At 37.7% G+C, this 18,586-nt stretch overlaps 1 long non-coding RNA gene across 3 annotated transcripts in view; it reads left to right on the top strand.

Moving 5' to 3' along the window:
• Positions 1 to 8,179: 8,179 nt before the first annotated feature.
• LOC119256754 (uncharacterized) overlaps positions 8,180 to 18,586 on the top strand; it is a 50,150-nt gene continuing 39,743 nt past the window's right edge. For all 3 annotated transcript variants that reach the window (XR_005127876.2, XR_008554078.1, XR_005127877.2), the window contains exon 1: positions 8,180 to 8,266. This is a non-coding gene — a long non-coding RNA (uncharacterized LOC119256754). The remainder of the gene's footprint in view (positions 8,267 to 18,586) is intronic.

The raw sequence follows: 18,586 nt of genomic DNA, 5'->3' as shown, positions 1-18,586 counted from the left end.
TCAAAATAGCCAAGATGTGGAATCAAACAAGGTGTCAATCAACAGATGACAGAATAACAAAAATGGTGTAAATATACACAATGGAACATTACTGAGCTGTGAAAAAATGAAACCTTGCCATTTGTGACAACATGGGTTGAACATGAGGTGATTATACTAATCATAACACATCAGAAAGAGAAAGGCAAAATGATTTCACCCATGTGGAATATAGACACAAGGCAAACAAACAAAACAACAAAAATAATCCTTGGATCTCTGACAAGAACATGGTGAATTCCATTTTGATGAATGGATAGAGGGTGCCAATTTGATAATGATGGTTAGTAGAATTTTAGTGGTGGGGGCAGTGTTGTATATGCATTTATCAAGATGTGAAGCTCTGTCCCTGAAATTTACACAGTATCATAAACTAATGGCACATCAGTAATAAAAAAAAAAGTCTATTAAAAATGGTTCCTGGAATATGTTGATAAATTTATTGTAAGAAAGTGTTAGGATAAATGGAAGAAACGACATTGCAGCAGCTTTTGCAAAATACAATTATATGAAGTAATCATTTCGTATGGAGGAAGATTGATAAGCAATGTTAGTTGTGTGAGGATTGCAAAATGCTTCCACATTATAACTTTCTCAACAAAGGGAGGGTTTCTTTTAAATAAAATTTTGAATAGATTTTTTAGCTTTAAGATGGAGAAGCCAGGAAAGGGATGCTTATTTATTAAATATGCATTTTTTATTATTAAATAAAAAATGTCGTGTTCACGACATTCAAAGTTTCTCACTCCTCTATAAGCTACACACTGTCATTGCAAAAGTCAGTGAACAGCTGGTTTGTTTTTATTTCATTATTCACTGTGACCACTTCCAGAAATGTAAGTTTGGCTAAAATAAAACAGGAAAATCCCACTCTAAGAACATGAAGATTGGTGAAAAGGAGTCAAATGGCAAGCCAGCACTGTAGTCATCTCCTTTTACATTTCAGCGAATCAAAAGTTACTGACATGACAGTCTACAAGATTCTAAAGTCTTTAAGGTCATCAAAACCAAAGAAAATCTGAGAAACTTTCATAGCCAAGAGGAACCTAAAGAGAGTTGACTAAATATAATATGCAAACCTGAATTGGATCCTGGCCTAGAAAAAAATGTCTTGGGTAAAAACAAAAACCCAGTCTGAATCAAATATGAACTGTGATTTATAATAATGGATCATTATTGCCTCATTAATCATGACAAATGTTTCCTGCTAATGTCAGTTGTCAGCAAAGGAGAAACAGGACATGGGACATTCTCCAACTCTTTGTACTGTTTCACTTGTCTGCCAACTAAAGCAATTCTAATATTGAAAATAACAGTTAAACAAGTTATTCACTGAAAACAAAGTTTAATTAACTTTTTCTCAATTTCTACAGCATTATCCTGGAATTATTTAATAGGATACCTGGCGGTGGCAATATATTCACTGTGCAGTCTCTCCTTACTGAGTAATTCCTGCCTACATAGTTAAATGGTTGGGGTGATAGACATTAATTCAGTAATTTTCATTAAGCACCTATTATGTCCAAGAAAGAATGTTCTAAATAATTTTACAAATACCCTGGTACATTAGAAATGAAATGTTTTAATCTAGGAGAGGACATAAGATACAGACGTGTGTCTGTAATACATGGGAAGTCATAAGACTGTAGGGCATACTTCCTTGTGTCACCCAGAGCCTTTCTCTAGAACAGACACAATCATTCTTAAAACCTGTCCAAGCAGTAAATGTTTTGGTGTTCAATGATCTTGGGTATACTGAGATATATGTTCCATGGAAAAGAGCAAATCACTGTGTCTGGCACCTTCAGCACTAAGGAAGAAACACAAAGCTTGCTGTGCACTTCTGGATTCTAGAGGCACGAATCCTCCATGTGAGAATTATCTGCGACTCTTCTGATGGGTAACAGTAGAGGCTGATAGAGTCCAGTGGGCCAGGGCAATGTTGCAATCCTGCCAACACTCACATGACGTGGCAGCCTCAACTGTCCTAGTGGTGCCTATGGTAGATGAGAACTGAAGGCTCTTGCATCTAGTTTTATAAGAGAATAAAAATATAGACCCTTCGCATTCTATGGAAATTTGGCCATATTCACTAAAAAACTATGTACCATTGAAGAGTGACATAAAGTTGTGCTGTGACATAAAGAGATCAAATGGCTGCAGATTGCAGGTAACTGTGCAATCCCAGCTGCCCAACTTGTGGTGCGTCTACCCCAAACCATCACAGGATTGAATAGGCCATAGACAAAGGTGATAAATGCAGGGCCAAGCAGAAGCAGGGCTAGAAGAGGCAAAATTAAGCAATATAATATGCAGGCAGTTCAGCCAATCAAAGGTGATTGGAGATATAGTTCAGTTGCAACAAAAAAACCCATTAACCTCGCCTCCCCACCCCCCAAAAAAAAATCTCACTTACATGAGGAGACTAAAATAGTCAAGCTCATAGAAGCAGTGAGTAAAGGGGTAGTTAATAAGGGCCAAAGGAGGAGGGAAGGTGAATAGAAGAAGTGTGGGTCAAATTGAATTTTCAATTACGCAAGGTAAGTCCTAGAAATACATTGAATAGCATAATACTTACAATTAACAATACTGTATTGTCTACTTAAACCTTTGCTGAGAGGATAAATCTTTTGGAGTAGTTCTTATCACAGAAAAATAAAATAAATACAATTTTTAGAAAGAAAATATGATTGGGAAAAATATGGGAATAATGGATATGTTTAAGGTATTGATTTGGGTGATGATTTTGTGGGTATATATTTATGTCCAAATTTATCAAGATACACATTATGTACAGATTTTTGGTATGTCAATCATATCTCAATAAAGTGTGTGTGTGTGTGTGTGTGTGTGTGTACGTGTGTGTAAGTTAATAGGATGAGCTGTTTATTTGGTGTTAAAGCCTGGAAAGATTAAAAAAAGTGTTTCAGAGACAGCTATTGTAGGAAGAAGCTACCATCCTTAGGGCTGGGAGAACAAAAGAAGCATTACACATTATTAAAAAACTTAGAAGCTGCAGGAAGAAACCTCAGGGAATGAAAACTCAAACCTCAAAAAGGGGCACTGCCTGGTTTGTGGATGTGTCTCTGGGAAGAAACAAGGAGTGTGTTTGTAAGTGCTGGGAAGACCACACAAAGGCTGCTATTGGAACAATACCCACTGCACAGTGAGGAAGTGTTCCTGGGGTGATGCTAATAGGAGCAGGAAGGAAAAGCTAGAACAGTAAACAAAAAGGAGAGCCTTCATTTCCTCCACCAGCCCGCCCTTCAATCTCCCTCTAGTGACCCCTACTGTCCAACGTAAGCAGTGTGTCACCTGCGAGGCAGAAAGTGGCTTCATAGAGAAGAAGGCTAATAGCACACAGCTGAGTCTCGAAGGGTGGATTTGAACATGTACACATCATGTTTAAATATCAAAGCAAAGAAAAAATATCAAGCAAAGAAAAAGAGATATTGCTTACAGGCACCATAGAGAAATACTACCATCGCGCAGGCAAGCAAGACTGTCAATGGCTAAAATTGGTTTTCAGAATTGCTTCAAGAGCAAGGAAAGGTCAAAATACACAGGGAAATTATGTGAGATAATCATTTGCAGGGTGGAGAAGCAAATGATTTAGCAGCAGCCTTACAAGCTCAAGAAACAAACAGTGAGTTCAAGTTATTGAAGAAGGAATGCATGTGTTGGGACGTGAGTGCTGTTTTCTGCAAGGCAACTGGTAGCTGTCTAAGTAAGCACTAGTTTTGATCAGTGTTATCAAGTGCCCATAGAATTCAGGAGGAAAAATGTTCTGCAAGCAACACAAGGCAAACCATGATATTTTAAGTCAGAAAAAGCAAATATTTTCCTATCTTTAAAATGTTTGCAATAATCCTGTTGCAAATGTTTACAAGAATAGCAGAAATGATTATCAGTAACTTAGGGTAGATAATCACTGAGCCTTCATAATTAGATGCTTAAAAGATAGTCATGGGGCCTTCCCGGAGGCGCAGTGGGTTGAACGCAGTGCTGTGAAGCTGTCTGCAGCCTCTGCAGCACCGGTTCGATTCCTGGCCAGCCAGGGAGATGTCCACATGGCGAGGCAGACCTCCCCTGACTCACCCACTGCTCCCTCAGCAGTGTGTTTCAGTCCATCTGCCTGTTCTGTTGCCCACCCTGTCTCTGGTGAATCCTCTCACCCTCCCATGCCTCTGGCCTGTATCCCAGCTCTTGTATAAAAATAAAATCTTAAAAAAAAAAAGATAGTCATAGATAATTATTCATAAATTAATGCAGTTTCTTGTGAAAAAAACATACATTACTAAGTGGACTTAGTGTAAGAAAGAAAATAACCCCTCAATCCAATGCAAATCCACAACCTTTTGGTTTTTTTGTCAACCTGGCAGAAATTTCATTAGACATACAGTTTTGAAACATGCTTCATTAGTTTAACAATTTGTCATTGACCTATTAGCAAATTGGTACATTAGGTAGAGTTCTTTTTAACAGGAACATATTTTGGCTGTCCCAGGGTTCATGTAGTTAATTTCTCTTCATGGAGCTGAAGGTGGTTTCCAGGGGGTTTTGAAAATACAAATTAAGCTTAGGTAAACATCTTTATTCATGTAACTTGGTGAATTTGTGTAGGTCCAACTATAATATAAATATTTCAAAATAACATCAGGAGTAGTCTATGTTTTAAATTTTGGTGGATAATGCAATTTTACCTCCTTGAAAGTTTATACTACTCTGCACAATTGTGGGAGACATTTTCATCTTTGCTGGATGGTGGTGTACAATAGCTCAGGTTTTATTTATGTTTTATTAGTTAAACCTATTCCCAAGCAATTTGCATATTTATTAACACCCACGTGTATGTGAAATTCCTACTATTATGGGCTATTTTCTAAGTGGGTAACTGACTTGGAGGGAATCTTTGTACATAAAGAAAACTAGCTCTTTGCCTGGATGTGTATTGCAGATACTGGATTATCAGTTGTCAGTTCATTTGGGGGGATTTGTTTATGTTATTATTATTCCATATTTCTTTATCAGTTTTATTTGTAGTAGTCAAATTTATCCATGTTTCCTTTAATTTTTTTTTCACCTAATAGTTATGTTCATCTAGTCATTTCATGGTCTTCTATTTAACAAGTAAAGATTTGATCCATTTTGAAATTACTGAAATATTTAGTCATATCTTCTCACAATATTTGCTTAATGATATATTTTTTTGCATTTATTTAAAATACTATCTTTATCACATACTAAATTCCCACATATTTTTCTTTCTGACCAGTTCATTTTCTTTCATTGTCACCTGTTTTATAACCATACTAGCACTAATTCATTTCCATTATCATAGGTTCTTAAAGTAGTATTTTGATTAGTCATATCTCATTCTTTTCAAAAAGTTTATTTATCTTGCATGCTTATTTTTTCTTAACAGATGTGAATAATATTGTCTCACATTCCAAAAGGAAAATATATCTATTAGTAGTTCACCTGTCATTGTATTGAATTCACAGAATGACTTACAAATTGTTCTCTTTACCATAAAAAATGAGGTTTCTCTTTGGTTTTTCTCAGATTTTACTTTATAAGTTCACAATGCTGAATATGTATTTAAACTTTTTTTTGTATATTATAGCAAATAAAATGTTTTCCTCCATTATATTCTCTAATTATTATTTTCATGAAGAATAGCTTTTTAAATACTATATCTTTTATGCTTTCTCATATATAATTTTTATTTCTATTTTAGCTGACTTACTTTGATTCCAGAAAATAAAATAATATATTGTGCAAATAATGAAAATTTGGGCTTTCAAACATGTTTATTTAATTAATTTTCTTAAATAATGACAAATTGCACAGAACATGAAATTTTCTGACTCAACTAGTGTAAATGTATAGTTTGGAAGTGGTAAGTACATTCACATGACCATCAACCATCTCCAGAACTCTCTCCGTCTTCCAACACTAGAAGTCAACCCCAGTTCATCACCAGTCTCCAGGCCCCTGACCTCTGGCTGCTGACAGCCACGTGCCTCTCAGACTTTTGAATCATTCTTTTTTTCTTTTGTTCAATGTATTTGCCAGTATTTAAAAAATGACATCAAATAATAATGGCTGTACTGGGAATCTTATTCTTTTTGCCACCATTAACGACAATGTCAAATTTGGCACTGTAAACAGCAAGACTAATTTTGAAAGAAAAAGGAATTCTGGGCCTCCCTGGTGGCGCAAGGTGTTGTCTCAAGCACCATGAAGAAATACACAGCCACGGAAGCACGAGTTTGATCCCCGGCCAGGGAGCTGAGCCTCATGACTCAGCAAACCTCTCCTGTCTTGCCTGCTGTTCCCCTCAGCAGTGTCTTTCAGTGAATCCACCTGTTCTGCATCCCACTCTGTCTCTGGTGAATCCTCTCACCAACCCCGCACCTCTGGCCTACACCCCAGCTCTTGCATGCATAAATAAATAAATCTTTATATTAAAAAAAGTAAAAGGGATTCTTTGGAAAGATAGTGATTAGCACAAAGAAATGCTGGGAGGGCTGGTGGTAAACAGACCAAGAAAACAGGCAGGGACTGGTGAGGTCAGGTGCCACCCAGAAATTCGAGGATGGGGTTCTGTCTAACCTAACTTAGAAGATTCTTACTAAAACTAGCAAATTCAACAAGGATGGGGGCCAACACCAAGAAAGATTTACTTCAGAAGAACATTCCTGATACTATCTCTGGGTAGATAGTGTCACAATGGCTCCACCCAGCTGGTGGGAGAGACTTGCTTGGTTCTGGGAAAAGCTCTATCCAGTTGCAATGCATTTGGAATCATTAGCATCATGCTGGGGGAATGCTGAACAATGCCTGTGACTCCAGGGTTTCTCCTATGATCCCTTGTGCCTTCTGTAGGGTAAAGAAAATGTCAGGCTATTCTGCCCTCCCGCCATCAGGATAGATGATGGATCCTTGTGGTCATGAATGCATGCCTGATGGTGGGCACCTGGAATAGGGTGTGGGCCTAGGTAGATGGGATGCACCTGGGCTAAGACTGGGCTTTTAAGGGCGGTGTCACAGGGATGCTAGGAGAAGCCGATGGAGAAGCCGAGAACGAGCGAGAAGCAAGAGAAGAGAAGCAGAGAAGGCCGGAAAGCCCAGATAGAGTGAAGACTTGCTGGGGGCTGGGAGGCCTGCCAGCCTCCTGGCCCCCCAGAACCCTTGCCTGCTGTGTACCGGGTAAATCCCAATAAAAGCCTGCAAAAACCACTGAGGGCTCCAGGACTCCTCCTTTACCGGGTCTGCTGGATCCTAGAAAACCTGCTCAGTGTCCTTCCTGCTTTTACACCTTCCTTGCCCTTTAGTGACATAAAAGAATGTCACTAGGACCCAGAACAAGTTGACTAAGAAAAAGTCAGGACAAATTAACTTTTTCTGCATTTTTAGGTCAGTTGCTAAAATTATAAAACAGAGATCGCCATATTTACTTTCCCTCTTAATGTAAAACTAAAATATGTTGTAATTAACTTCAAGCAGTTGATTTTATCCTGTGCTGTGTAGGAAACAACTAAGGTGAGCTTGTTACAGGGCAACCCCAATATGAAATGGGTGGCCTGAATATGGGTCCTCACCTGTGGCTAAAAGGGATTTATAACCAGATTCAGCTGCAGACACACACAAAACGGTTAATAAGGGTTTATTTACAAAAGAAGGGGGAATGAAGAAATGAATAACTCAGGGAGAAAGAGAGGGAGATAAATTGGTGAGTGCGTCCTACCAGTTCCGCTGACCTGGAATCCCAATGGCGTGCAGAGAGCCGGTGAAAAGCCGAGTCAAGAGGCCAAGAGGCCCCCAAGGCTCACATGTCTGGTTTTATACCAAACCTGGCTGCTTAACTCCACCCTCAGTTCCCAGCAACCCTCCCTTTGGTGATGATGGGATTTGTAGTTCCCAGTATCTTGATGGCTTTGGTCTGGAATGGGGGTGGAGTCCACAGAACCTGTATGGAGTTTGTTCAGGACATCCTTTCTTCCTAACAAGATCAGGACCCTTCATCCAGCAACAGCCTTAGGTGTTCTATGAATACTTAAGATTCTAGAAAAGTGGAAAAGCTATTATTAAGTCACTGGTCTAGCAGAGCAATGAAAAGGAATGAACTGCTGACACTCACAACATCTCAGGTGGATGTCACGGAATTATATGAGGAAGACATGTCCAGGAGGGAAGGAAATGTCCCCTACCTTTCTGACTGGTAAGGTCATCATTTACCCTTTTGACACAAGAATATTTTCTTCTTGTGTCTTCAGGGTGGATTATTTCCAGTCATTAGATTGTCCGCTAGTGGCAAAGCTGTCCATTTGCAGATGCACAATTACACATTATTGTGTAGAATTACACATTATTGTGAAATACAGATTTTGATACCTGGGTCCTGATCTCTAACAGGTTCCCCGGTGATGCCAACATTATCATAACAGAGTCACAGTTTGACCAGCAGAGAGCTTGTAATATAAAACACATTCTTAGTTTCTGAGATTTTTTTTTTTAAATAAATCTCCAAATCAAGAATCTACTGGCAAACTATAGGCATACATTGTTTGGTGTGAAGACCAAAATAACTAGTAAATACTGTTTTTTATTTTTTTTTTTAATTTTAGGAAATGACTTATTTGAAACCTACCTCTGAATTTAATCTAATTGAAAAGAACCTTTCCTTCTTCAAGTATTACCAAAATATGTCCCCATTTAATACTTTGATATAACAAGATAAAGTGAATTCACATGGGGAAAATACTGCATGTATTTAATTAAAATGTATTTAATTAATATAATTAATTTTAAAAGGACCACAAGGTAATTTCACCTATAACAAGCACACCACACAATTATTTTGTATTAACACAAATAATTAACTGTGTGCTGAATGCCAAGTGAAAGCTGGGCACACTCCCACGTAATCTTTTATATTTATCTCAGACCTGCATTTTGCAGATGCAGCAAGAGTTGTAGAGAAAAGTTAACAAGGCCCTTCAGTAACAGAGCCAAAATTTATTTCAGAGGCTGACACTGCTTGTAAACATTTTTCTCACTAAATCATATGGCTAATATTAATAACAAAAATACAGTAATAGCAGATAAATCAAAGTTTCATATGTGGTCTAAAAGTCTGTGAGTTTAAATATATTAATCTGACTCATCTTTCTCTCTCTCTCTAATCCCATTTATGTCAACTCAAATAAAAACGCTGATTTGCAACCTCAGCTAAGGCTCTCCGCTTTCCAGAACATTTCCCTCCCAATTGCAATGGGGAACCTCTGACAGTGCAAAGAGTCTCATTAAGAGGTAGGAGTGTAAGAGCAGGGAAGAGGAAGGGGAGAGGAAGGTTCTGGAAAGCAGAGAACCTTAGCACCAGGTGACACACAAATGGCCTGCTCCCCAGCTGGTGCGGTGCTTGGTGAAGCCATTAGCACAGCTCGGCTGGCAGAGAGCTGCTGCGGGCCTCCAGGCCACCGTAAAACAGCAATGCCTTTTTTCCACCAGAAGAAAAGGCCAGTGTCTGTGGCGTAAGCTCTTTACCACATGCTCCTTTTGGTAGAGAAAGCAGGGCAGGAAAAAAAAAAAAAAAAAAAGCCAGTCATAGATTTTTCCTTACTTTCTTCTAAGGCAAAATCTTTCCTGCTTTGAATCAGTCTTAAGAAATTACATGTTTGAAATGATCTGTTTCTTTATTTTAAAAAAATGTGTGTGAAACTCAAAGTTATCTCAGTAGATAATAATAATATCTGAATAGCTTTGGAAATGTTTTTCCTCAGAAGTCATCTCACAGATGTTGAAAGAAACCATGATGAATAGAGGGAGTGACTGACTAGAGCAAATATATATATATATATATATATATATATATATAAATACAACTCTTATGATTATTTACTTGACTTTGTGCCTATGAAATTTTCTTACAAGTTCAGCTGGGTGAATATCAGTTTATTCTAGGATTACGTGTTTATTACTAGTATTTGTGGTGTTGCCAGTTGTGGCCAGTTGTGGCCAGTTGCCAAAGACAAACATATTCCATAAGCTGAGGGTGAGGGGAGGGGGCAGTCTTCTTGAGGCCAGAACAGGACTTGGAGGGAGGAGAAACACCACACCATGCTCAGTTGCACCCCAGCTACCTGTGGAAAAGCCAGGTCAAAGTTCCTTTACTCAGGGAAGTTTCAGGAACAGAAATTCCTGGTGGGGTGATGAGTAGATGACCAGTTAATGCACTCAAATTACTGAGTACTGTTGTTCAAAATGTGATGAACTTCATATCATATAGATGACACATTAGCTGCTCTTCAGTGATTCAATAGGGTTGAAAAATCATCTTTTTGTCCTTATAAAGCTGGTTTACCATTTTACACGACTAGAAAACAGTGCAGTCTAGGCATTAAGCACCTTGATATGTCAATGCTTCTTCCATATTTTGAGAAGCAGTATTTAGGGGAATACAAGCAATACACTTACACACACAAGCACGTGCACTCACATGCACCAATAAGATCATTTCACAACAAAATATTACCAAAGGTAAAACACAGGTTTCTCATAGCCAATAGGAAATGTTTTTCTCTTTTTTGCAAATTTGCAAACATTCCTGTTTACTCTTCATTGGTATTGAAATATGACTGGAATCATTTCTAACACATCAAGTGAAGCAGCTAACTCAGCCAGTAGCTTTTTCTTCAGGCATTGTCTTGAAAAATGTCTCTTTCTTCAGAGCACGGGCTCAGCATTTGGAGCAGGACTCACAAGGTAGCTTCTCAAGGGGACACCCTACTGACCAGGTACCCACTCCAGAGACATCACAATAGTCTTGCTTGGTGAATAAAGCAGGTGGAGCAACAAATGGCAGCACTCCAAGGTGTGTCCTGAGGCCTTAGAAGATAGTGCTGGAGTCTCCTGTCTATGTGAGGGACTGATTTAAACACTAGTGTTATCACCAGTGAATCTGATTGCTTGCACTGGATTTTATGTGAAACCAAGTAACTCCTCCTTTACCCTACATTGTTAGTTGACCCAAATGAGAATGTTGATGTCCAGTTTTGCCTACAAAAGGCAAAACTGTAATTTCTTGTAATTCAAGGAATTAAAGATTCCTTAGTTCTTTCTGCTCCTTTGGTCGTACAAATGCAAGTTTGTCCATAACCTCTCATTTAGGGTGAATTAATTTATAGAAAATCCTCTCCCTCCTAAAGCTCTGGTCCATTTTACTGATGCTGTAGAGTTCTCTCATGCCTTGTGTTTCTGGAGAATAAAAGTTGCAATAATGGGAACCTTTCCATGATGGAGTATTACAGAATTTGAGGAGACTAAGGGAAGATTTAGTCTGGAAAACTACACCAGAGAACAGCATGCGTGACGAGATGAGATGATCATGGCGCAGAGGTGGGAACATTCAGTATGACATGTCAGGGCTGCTTCCTTCACCTGCCTGCGGGTGTGTAGACTACTGGGGTGAGCACATAGAATCTGAACCAGGCCAGCTGGGAAATAACAGCAGCTCTGCTACTTACTAATTGTCAGACCTTCAATGACCTACAAGTCTTCTCCATATCTCAGTTTCCTCCTCTGTTACATGGGCTCCTTGTGAGTGATTAGGTGAGTTATTATAGGAAAGGATCTAGAACAGGACCTGGCATGCTAGTAGTGCTACCCCAGTGTCAGCTCGGAGCTGTATGCAGTGATTCAACACAAGTGGCAGGTACCCAGACCCCCTAAAATTGCCCAGTCCGCAGTTTAATATGCAGGTACTTTCAAGATGAGAAATAAATGCCAGAAAACTGAAGTCAAGCCAACGATGGGGAAATGCCTTATTCCATAAGAGAAGTATGTACTGACATCTCAAGGCTGCTAGGGAGTATTGAAGAGCAGGACAATTCGAAAATCCCTAGCTGACATTCCTTGCACGTGAACTTGGAGCTTTCCTAGAAACCCACCCTGGAGCAGGACAGACATCTGGGTAGAGCTGTAGCTGGGAATTCTTTTCCTAGTACTTCTTGGATAGATTTTTTTTTTTTTTTAAATTTTAGCAGGCCCTCGTTTTTTTGTTGTTGTTTTGTTTTTCCTAAAAGGATTTTACACCCAAAGGGCATTTGTTGTGCTTTGAAACCATTTTGTGTTTTGTCACATGGAGCTACAAAATTCACCGTTTAATTATTCGCCATTTAAGCAATAGACGGCCGGATTGTGGTGTCTCAAGTCATTACCTTTTTTCTTTTACTCAAGAGATATAAACAGCTGTCACAAAAAGCAAAGCCAACATACCATTTCCCTCTACTTTCTGGAGTTCTTGTCTTGCCTTCATTCTGATCTGACCGTCCATCACTTGCTTTTTTGGGCACCTGGCTTCTGCCACTTGCTGACCCAGCTTTCAGAATACTCAAGCTTGCAATATTATCTCGTAGGCAGTGCTGTCCTAAAGTCACAGTATATTTTTAGAAGTTGTTACACTCTGCCTCCTCTCCTGAGAGAATGAAAAGGACCCACATTATTTTCCTGGCACTCCTCATAGCAGCTGCATTATTCTCTCCTTTTAGGTTTCAGTTCACTCAACATTGTAAATTCACTGAAACATCTAAGAAAATCTAGTACTCAGTTTCGGCTGTCAATGTTTATCTGCCATGAGTGAAATATAAACTCTAGTGTCATCTCAAGTGAATTCTATTTAAAGAGGACAGGCTGTTAAGAGTGGCAGATCTTTTAGAAATACTACTATGAATCCTCTGTATGCTGACAGATTAGATTGCAGGAGGAAAAAAAATCACATGAGCTTTGTCTCATGTGGAACAAAACAAGCCAAGTTCTAGGCCAGAGGGGCGGGGGTTAGGACTAGACCTTCATCTTTGCTTGATGAATATCTTTATTATTATTATTTTTTAATGAGTACCTGGACCTAATCCATCTTGACAGTTATCTGATAGAACTTCCCAAACAAATCATCTGAGCTAATCATTAAGAGAAAAAAAATATGGCACTATAATTTCATCGTCAAAATCACTCTTTCTCTTACAGTCTAATATGTCTATGTGTCAAAAGCACCGTTGTTTGTGTTTTTATGAGTTTGGTTTCTAAGCTTTTTGAAAGTACACATTCTGAGGCTCTGTAAATAGTCACATTTTCAGAAAGTGTAATCGTTCTTACGTTTTTGCTATATATCCAAACACATAAAATTATTATTTATTTCTGTGGTAAGAACACCTTATGTTTAACCAAGGGACTCTTAAATTTAAAAGTGTAACCAATGAAAAAACCTGGATTTGTTTTAATAATTTGATTTTTACTCAACCTAGTTTTCCTTGAGTCTTTGGCATGACAGCATTCCTTTAGAATTACTTAGCCCAGCTGTGCAGTGGGTGAAGCAAAGGGCAGTGTTACCTAATAGGAAAAATCCATTGTACATACACTAAGGTGTTAGCTGGCTTAAAATTCCTAATTTAGGAAAATAAAGCAAATGAAAAGAACTTATCCAAAGGAAGAAAACTGACTTACCCTTATATCACAAAGCTGCTTTCAATAGTCCTAAAGGGAAGGATAGACAGAGCTCTAGGTGAAGCTTCAGAAGGCCTGGGTTCTAATCTCTATTTTTTACTTCAGCCAAGTCATTTGACCTTAGTGGACCCCAGATTCCCATCTATAAAATGAGAACCGTGATATTTGTCTTTCCTGCTTTTCAGTTATTGTGAGGATAAAATAGGAAAACAGATGTGAGGGTTCCCTAGAGAAATATATAAAATAGTCCAAATATTAATACTGATTCTCTTTGGCCCTGAGGATACTCAGAAATTCTTCAGGCCTCATCTTATCATCCTGAAGACAAAGACATCCTTTCTTTGATGGTGAGAAGCCCTCCAAGTTAAAGGTTTAATCTTAGGTGTTACACAGAAATTGTAATTCAATGTCTGATAATATGAAGAACAAAAATACCAATTATATTTTATCAACATTTCAGAGGAAATTTCTTATGTTCTCTTCCTCTTTCATCTTTAAGCTGACACAATGTTTTGAATCTTTATAAACTCTTTTAAACTGGATGTTTCATTGAATATGTTCTAAGTCCCACATCTACCTCCAACCCACACATTTTTTTTGCTCTAAAAAAGTCTAGATTTACCAGTTTTTTCTTTATTTTTTCTCTTTCCGATTTATCTAAGATCTACTATGTATCCTTATTATTGACCAAAAGTTATTTGATGTTATAGGTCTCATATATTCACATAACAGAAATTAAAATACATGAAATGTATCTACATAAAATATTGTATATGTTTTGTCGCAGTTTTAAAACTGGGAGCAAAAACAGTTTAGTGTTTGGCATGGGTCTGATTGCGTAGCTTTTGGTGTGAATTTTACACCTGCAATATTACACTTTAATATTGATAATATTGTAAAACTATGTTACCTCAACAATAAAAAATGTAGTTTAATTAAAAATATTAGTATTGAACATTATTTGGCTATTTTTCTGATATATCCTGATTCGATGTTTGTACAAACTGTCAAAAAGAGTTAAATAACAATTTAGAACCTGTGTAAGACATTGGATTGACCTGGAGCCTGGTTGGCATTGAAAGTTCATTGGGAAGAAGACTTTGGAGACTAGTATGATCTCAAAGGAGGGGAACGGTATTGTTTGCTTTCCTGTAACAATTCTCTATACCATGAACATGTATAAGTATTTACATACACACCATGTGGCAACAAAATTGATATAGCTATACACATATAATGTAGATGGACAGATAATAAGTTAGATAGATAGATAGATAGATAGATAGATAGATGATAGGTAGATGACAGATAAATATGCCACTTCAGAGTCCTTTTTAGTTTTTCTTTCTAAGATAGAAATGTATTGATTTCAACATGACTTAATGTCTGCAAAATATTTTTCTACATTTAGAAAGTTTATAATGGGATTGGCATGAAATATATTACTGTCCTAAGAGGATATTTCAAAATTTCAATCATGTGTGAAGTAAGCATCATTAAGCCTATGGTATATAACATAGTGACTTGACTGACAGATATAAGTGAATGATTGCCACAAGTTTAGTTAACACCCAGAATCTTCCATGCATGAGCGCGCGCGCACACACACACACACACACACACACACACACAATTTCTCCTTTGATGAGAACTTTTAGGATCTACTCTATAGGAACTTACAAATAAACCTACAGCAGTATTCACTATAGTAATTGGGTTGTATATTACATACCCAATACCTATTTATAGTATAACTGGAGGTTTGTACCTTGACCACCTTCATTCAGTTCTCCCAACAGAAACAAAATCACGAGAAAGATCTGCACCAGTATGTTCACTGCAGGAATATTTACCTGATCCAGGTGTTTTCTTATGATGAGTAAATTTTGAGGAACATTAAATGTATGGTCTGCCTCAACTCCTGCACACATTGTACCCCACAGGTTACTGGAAGTTCAAATCATCAAATCCTCTGGTCGATCCTCAAAGCTTTTTTTCTTGTCTGATTTACAGCACTTCATCCCAACTCTCAAGAATTCCTGGGCCTCCCTGATGGCACAGGCAGTTGAGCGCAGAGCTGTGAAGCTGTCCGCAGCTTCTGAAGCGCAGGTTCCATCCCAGCTGGGTGGGGAGATACCCGCATGCAGTGGCAGACCTCTCCTGTCTCACCCGCTGCTCCCCTCAGCAGTGTATTTCAGTCAATCTGCCTGTTCTATTCCCTGCTCTGTCTCTGGTGAATCTCCTCACCCCCCCACACATCTGGCCTTGACCCCGGTTCTTGTATACATGAATAAATAAATCTTTAAAAAAAAGGAATTCCTCTCCCCCCTCACTAGATTTTGTCAATACAAGTTTTTTCTCCTTCTCAATAGTCTTTGGTCACAAATTAATTAAAATTCATTTATTTTCTTATTTTCATTCCACACATTTAATGAAATCCTCTATTTTGTTCCTTCAATTATCATCCTATATCAATGATCTTATATCATGTGCGTGTGTGTATGTCTAGTTGTGCGTGTAGTTCTAATGTCAAATTTCACATTCTGAGATGTTACTGGATTTCCTTATTGGAGGGCATACAAGTTAGTCATTCAACAAACATTAATGAAATATAAGTAGATGGAGTACTAACACCTGGATCCTGAGACCCAAAAGACCCTCGAGCAAACTGATGATTATTTTCCTCCATCTCTATCCACCAGAACATCATAAATCTTTTATGTCATTACCTTTTTCAATTCAATTTTTTTCTTCTCTTGACTTACATTTCCCAATTCATAGAACTGTTATCTTCATAATTGCTCAATATTCATGTGAAAACAAGAATTATTCAGTAATGCGCTGTTGCAAGCTTAACTAGTTTCCCATTTTAAAAAAAAAGAAGTCTTAATGTGTAGTATTTGCCATTTTCATTATTGTGATTACTCACACCAGAGTTAATTCAATAACATATTGTTTTTACTGGCCAGAAATTTGGCAAAGATAAGCAAAATATGTTCTTGGGAGTTAATGCAAACTCTCCCCAGATTGTCATTGGAATCACCTCTTTTTCTTCCAGATTTTATTCTGTAAGTCACTCATTTATCTTCTCCCTCTGGATTATGTGTAGACCTACTACAGCTTTTCTATTCTCCCCATCATGACTCTCATGTAGACCCCTTGGTCGCTTTACCAGGTTACACAGAGGAACTTCAGCATATCTACCCACTGTTGCTTTACTTGGATCCATATGTCATGACATGGGTGCTCTTCAAGAATAGTGTGATCACATTATTCCATGTTTCAAAATGTTCAATCACTTCCATTAACAATAAAATCAATTCTGCTGGGAGCAGCTGTAAAAATGAAAATACCGGCCATGATAATGACATCAACAACAAATAGAACCCAAAATAAAAACAGTCATGCTTAGTTAAAAAAAAAAAAAAGAACTATTAATCTCCTTGATGGACTCTTTTGACCTTTAGATCTGCTTGGTATTGACAAGTATTCTTAGTTCTTTATGTCTTTACAGATTCATGTATTGATCTCTCATGATGGTCCAAGTCCATCATAGTACCTTTGAATTTCTCTTGGTCATCTCTTCTTCCTCCCCAGCATATCTTCCACACTATAGCCAAACATTATATAGATGATAACATTCACTACAGAGTTCTTCTCTGTGCTGAACACTTAGTTTTTTTGTCATTGTATAAGTACATTGCAGTTAGTGTACAAAACATCAAAAGAGTAAACTTTTCTTTAACTATTTCCTAGATGAGAAAGTGAGGCTTAAGGAAATCATTTGTGCAAAGTCACAAAACTAATGAAAGGAAAACCATCTTAGCTCCCTCCCACTCAAAAACATATTCAAAAATAAAACAAACTATGATAATATCTAACGGTCTCCAAAAATACCTTTTTGTTTAAAAGATTTATTTGTTTATGCATAGAGAACTGGAGTGTAGACCAGAGGTACAGGGAGTGAGAGGATTCACCAGAGAGTGGCAAGCAGAACCAGCAGATGTACTGAAATACACTGCTGAGGGGAGCAGTGGGCAAGACAGGAGAGGTCTGCTGCACCATGTGGGTCAGCTCCCTGGCTGGGGTCGAACTCATGCTGCAGTGGCTGGAGATAGCTTGATAGTGCCTAGATAGTTTGATAGTGTCTTTAACCTCTGCACCACCAACGAGGCTCCAAAATACCTTTTAACCTGAAGTTTTACTATTTTCTTAACATATTCTATTTTCAACCCATGCAAATAACTCACTAGTCTACAAACAGCTGCCAATGTGTCTTATTCATGTAAGTCATTAAATAATTTCACTTTTAAATGAAAGCAATACTGCTTTATTTATGGATTCCTGATTCTGTTAGAAAGAAATCCCAATTCCTTTTTCTGAAGTTCCATCAATCTGTTTAAACTTATCCCAGAAAGCTTTACATAACTCCAGCTTATAGTATAATTTATATATATAACATATCTCAAAATTAAGTTTTTGGGTCCCTAAACTAACTCTTCATGTAGAGTTTGTTAATTGTCTGTGCTATATCACAAATTACCACAAAATTATCAGCTGAAACGATTCCCACATACTATTTTACAGTTTCCATGGGATTAAAACATAGCTTCATTGGTCCTCGGCTTAGGGTCTCACTAGCTGCCATCAAGACCAAAGACTTGGATTCAAGTCATTTTGGATTTATTTATAAGACTCTTTCAGATCAATGTGATCAGCAATATTAAGTAGAATTATGTGGTCAGATCACTTGCTGCTTCTTTGGAAAACTGAGACACAGAGAAGTTAAGATAGGAATGACTTGAAAATAACATGTATGCTGGCTATTACTCAAGCATTTAAAGAAAATGTCAACTAGCCAACATTGCAAACTTTTATGAAATTCTTTCATCATTCTTTGTGAATTAAATAATAAGAATAAAAAATAGGAAGTCTTACCATTTTATTTGACCCCAAATAACTCGTCAGTTCCTCTTACAAAGATTATATTGCAAGAGAAATTACAGAAAGCTGAGGGCAGTGAGCACTGTCGTCCACCTTG

Source organism: Talpa occidentalis, unplaced genomic scaffold, assembly GCF_014898055.3.
Source record: "Talpa occidentalis isolate TD23 unplaced genomic scaffold, MPIMG_talOcc4v2.1 talOcc4.4, whole genome shotgun sequence".
NCBI lineage: Eukaryota > Metazoa > Chordata > Mammalia > Eulipotyphla > Talpidae > Talpa > Talpa occidentalis.
Note: the sequence above shows the minus strand (reverse complement) of the source record. Positions and strands in the feature narration are given on the sequence as shown.